This window comes from Bos javanicus, chromosome 26 (assembly GCF_032452875.1).
Source record: "Bos javanicus breed banteng chromosome 26, ARS-OSU_banteng_1.0, whole genome shotgun sequence".
Taxonomy (NCBI): domain Eukaryota; kingdom Metazoa; phylum Chordata; class Mammalia; order Artiodactyla; family Bovidae; genus Bos; species Bos javanicus.
In genome coordinates, this window is record NC_083893.1 from 18,450,637 (window position 1) to 18,455,783 (window position 5,147).

Here is a 5,147-nt window from a genome sequence, read left to right on the forward strand (position 1 = left end):
TCGAACCCATGTCCCCTGCATTGGCAGGCGGATTCCTAGCCACTGTACCATCAAGGAAGTCCCCAAACTTCCCTTTTTTAAAAGGACACTAGTCACTAGTTGACGGCCCACCCTAATCCAATTTGACCTCATCTTAAATTGATTACATCTTCAAGGACCCTGTTTCCAAGTAAAGTCACATTTACAGATTGTCATTGGACACAAATTTGGTGGTGGCTGTTGTTTAGTCGCTAAGTCACATCCTACTCTTTTTCGACCTCCATCAACTGTACCCATTAGACTTCTGTTCATGGAATTTTCCAGGCAAGAATACTGGAGTGGGTTGCCATTTGTTACTCTAGGGGATCTTCCTGACCCAGGTCAGACCCATATCTTTTGTGTCTCGTGCATTGGCAGGCAAATTCTTTAACACAGCACCACCTGGGAAGCCCCATGAATTTGGAGGGGATCCTATTCAACTCAGTACACTACTCAAGTCTCCACCCCCGGGGCCGCATCCCTCAAAACTTTTCCAATCTTGAGTCCTTTCTACTTTTATAAATGGCAAAATAGTCCACATTACTGCATCACTGTTAGCCCAATCCTTTAATCCATTTTAACTACTGAGTTACAGACCTAACTGTTCCTAGCACCCTGTTTAGCCTGTGGGCAGTTATCTTTCCCAGCCTATAAGCAGCCTCTAAGACATTTTCAAATTTTGCCTTCCCTTTGTTTCCAGCTTTCTCAGCTGCTACTCTACAGAGAGGTGTTTAATAACTCATTAGCACCTTTTTGCATCTCAATGTGAATCCCCTAAATCTCTTAAATTTTCTCTGTACAAATTCCTCCTCCCTGACCAACCCAGCTTCTAGAGCCTCTGGTCTGGGGGGCAATGAAAGGAGGGGTATAGGAGCAAGCCTGTGTCTGCTTTCCTGTTTCCGAGGCCCATTGCTCAAGGATGCTGTTGACCTCAAAAACAGTCGCAAGTCTTACTCCTCCCATATAGTTTGAAATCCTCCACAGTGGGCAAGAATGTAGTCAACCCGCAGCAGGCTGTCTACATCTTTTTAACACTGGATTGTGAATCTACACCACTGCCCTGTCAGGCATTAGACAACATTAGACAATACTTCCTCCTGCCTTCCTTCGCAACAGTCAGCCCAGAGCCCCCTGTGCCCTGGCCAATTCTAAAAGAAGTCACAAAAGTAGTTGCTCCCTTTCTGTGGCTTATTTTTTTTTCCTCTAACATTTTACTCTAAAATGTTCCAAACTGTCAATAAATTGGAAGGAATTTAATAGTGAACAACCCTATTACTCAGCACCTAGATACTACCATTAACATTTCTTAGCATTTAAAAAATTGAGCTATACTTCACATAACAGAAAACTCACTTTAAAGTGGCTTTTGAAATGTACACTGTGGGGCATTCTCTGGTAGTCCGGTGGTTAGGACTCCATGCTTCCACTGCAAGGTCTGAGGTTCGATCCCTGTTCGGGAAACTAAGATCCCACAGTTGCACAGCAAAATAAGTAAATAAATAAAATAAAGTGTAAACTTTTGAAGTGTGTGCTTTAGTGGTTTTAAGTGTATTCACTATGTAGTACAAACATCACCACTAATTCCAGAACATTTTTGTCACCTCAAAAGAAATCTCATGCCCATTATTAGTCTTAATTCCCCTCTCTTCCCAACCTCTGACAGCTACTAATCCACTTTCTGTCTGTACAGATTTGTTTATTCTGGAAATTTCATATAAATGGAATCATACAATAGGTGGCCTTTTGTGTCTAGTTTCTTTAGCTTTTGTCTTCAGGGTTGACCCATCAGTCAGTTCAGTCGCTCAGTCATGTCCAACTCTTTCACCCATACTGTATATAGGTTCACCATACGGTAGCACATTCAGTATTTCATACCTTGTATGATCAATTACATTCCATTGTATGAATAGATAACATTTTATTCATCCACTCATTAGCTACTTAGCATTTAGGTTGTTCTACTTTGAGGCTATTATGAATAATGCTGCTGTAAACACTTGGGTACAACTTTTGGAATGACTATGTTTTCAAATTTCCCACGTATATACCTAGGAGTGGAATTGCTCGATTACACAGTGACATTAGCATGTCACTATACAGGCTTTATCGTATACCTGCCTGTCCTAACCATCCTTCTATCTATGTATCAATCCATCTCGCGGTTTTGGGCACTTGAGAATAAACTGCAAACATCAGTATACCTCACTCAGTGTGTCTATTAACTAGAAATCAATATTTGTGAACAGTTTTTTCTTTTCACGTAAAATTTACATACAATGAATTCTAACTGTAGGATTCAATGAATTTCCTGGGAAACCTGGAATCAAGATATCAAGATACAGAACATTCCCACCATGCCCTGAATCTCCTTCAGGACTCTTCCAAGTCAGCCCCTGCTACTGCCCCAACCTCTCCAAAGGCAATCAGTTTTCATAAATTAATTTTACTTGTTCTGGAACTTCATATAAGGAGGATTAAGCCATATATGGTCTTTTTTGTCTGGCTTCTTTCAGTTAACATACTGTTTTTGTTTTTTAAACATTTATTTATTTGGCTGCACCAGATCTTGGTTGCAGCACTCAGGATCTTCAGTCTTCACTGTGGCTTGCAGAATCTTTAGTTGTGGTATGTGGAATCTAGTTCCCTAACCAAAGATCAAACCCAGGACCCCCTGCATTGGGAGCATGGCATCTTAGCCACTGGACCACCAGGGAAGTCCAACTACCATACTGTTTTTGAGGTTCATTCATGTTACTGCCTGTAGCGATACTCCAGCCCTTTTTGTTACTGAAGACTATTTTGTCACCATCATCATGTGAATGTGCTATGGTTTATCCATTTGCCTGTTGATAAATCACTTATGCAGTTTCCAATTTATGGCTTTTATGAATAAAGCTGCTATATTCATCTGTCTATAGGCCTTGACATGGACCTATGATTTCATTTCTCTTAGGTAAATATCTAGCTTTAGAGTTAAATCATAGGGCAGGGGTATGTTTAGTTTTGTAAGAAACTGCCAGACCTTTTCTCAAAGTGGTTGTACCATTTTCACATACAGAACGATGCATGAGACTCACAATATTTTGAACCAAAAAAATCAAAACAAAAATTCTAAACTGCTGCTAATTATTTTCATTTTAAAATTTTAATTAAGTTCAGAATATTATAGCTAATAACTGGCTGCGCTGACCACTCTCAGATGACTAATGATTATAAATGAGGGAATGTCTTCAATTTACATAAGGTATACGTCAATTATAACTCAAGTAAAGAGAAATGACCCATTCATAATAAAAAACGCTCAACAAATGAGAAAAAGAAGGGAACATCCCCAACCTGACAAAAGGCCATTTATGAAAACCTAGAGCCAACATCCAGAGAAGGCGATGGCACCCCACTCTAGAACTCTTGCCTGGAAAATCCCATGGATGGAGGAGCCTGGTAGGCTGCAGTCCATGGGGTCTTGAAGAGTCGGAGACGACTAAGCGATTTCACTTTCACTTTTCACTTTCATGCATTGGAGAAGGAAATGGCAACCCACTCCAGTGTTCTTGCCTGGAGAATCCCAGGGACGGGGGAGCCTGATGGGCTGCCGTCTATGGGGTCGCACAGAGTCGGACACGACTGAAGTGACTTAGCAGTAGCAGCAAAGCCAACATCATATTTAATAGTAAAAGACTGAATACTTTCCTTTACGATCAGGGACAAGACAAGGATGTCTGCCCTCACCACTTCTCTTCAACCTTGTTCTAGAGGTTTCAGCCAGAGAATTAGGCAGGAAAAACAAAAGCCATCCAGATTAGAAAGAAATAAACCTTCATCTGTCTGCAGATGATATGATCTTGTATACAGAAAATCCTAAGGAATCCACTAAAATAAGGTGATGATTTTTAAGACGTCCTGTAGAAGTCCAGAATTCCAAGATTTAAAAATTCATTTGCTTTCTTCATACTGCCTCTTCCTTTATTCTCACATTCTTCCCTCCAAACTTGACAAAAACAAGCCCAACTCTTTTTTAACAACTTCCCACCTCTTCCCTCCATCCCACTCCTCCTTAAAGGTTTGCTCCTTTTATTATCATCTTGGAACTGCCCACAAAGACCCTTGTTTCTACTTACCTGGATTCCCAGGCTCCAGTTTTTTTCCAAATAATGCTAATCTCCTGCTCCATATTTTAAAGTAGTTCTCTACTGCCTGGCTTCTGTGTTTGTATGTGTGTACTTTGTGGCTAATTGTTAAAACAGCTTTATTGACATGTAATTTACATGCAAAAAACTCTCTCATTTAAATGAGTTTTTACCCTCAGAATGGGAGAAAATAATAGCAAAGGAAACAATTGACAAAGGATTAATCTCCAAAATATACAAGCAGCTCATGCAACTCAATGCCAGAAAAACAAACAACCTATTCAAAAAGTGGGCAGAAGACCTAAACAGACATTTCTCCAAAGACACACAGATGGCTAATAAACACATGAAAAGATGCTCAGCATCACTCATTATTAGAGAAATGCAAATCAAAACCACAATGAGGTATCACCTCACGCCGGTCAGAATGGCCATCATTTAAAAGTCTACAAACCATAAAAGCTGAAGAGGGTGTGGAGAAAACAGAAACCTCTTGCACTTTTGGTGGGAGTGAAAATTGATACAGCCACTAATAGAACAGTACGGAGATTCCTTAAAAGACTAGGAATAAAACTACCAGATGACCCAGCAATCCCACTACTGGGTATATATCCTGAGGAAACCATAATTGAAAAACATACATGTACCCCAACATTCATTGCAGCACTATTAACAATAGCTAGGACATAGAAGCAACATAGAAGCAATCTAGATGTCCACTGACAGACGAATGAAGAAGTTGCGGCACATACACACAATGGAATATTACTCACCTATAAAAAGGAATGCATTTGAGTCCATTCTAATGAGGTGCACGAACCTAAAGCCTATTATAAAAAGTAAAGTAAGTCAGAAAGAGAAAAATAAATATTGTATATTAACACATACATATGGAATCTAGAAAAATGGTACTGATGAATCTATTTGTAGGGCAGCAATGGAAACGCATACATAGAGAACAGACTTTGGATACATGGAGGAAGGAGAGAGTGGGACGAATGG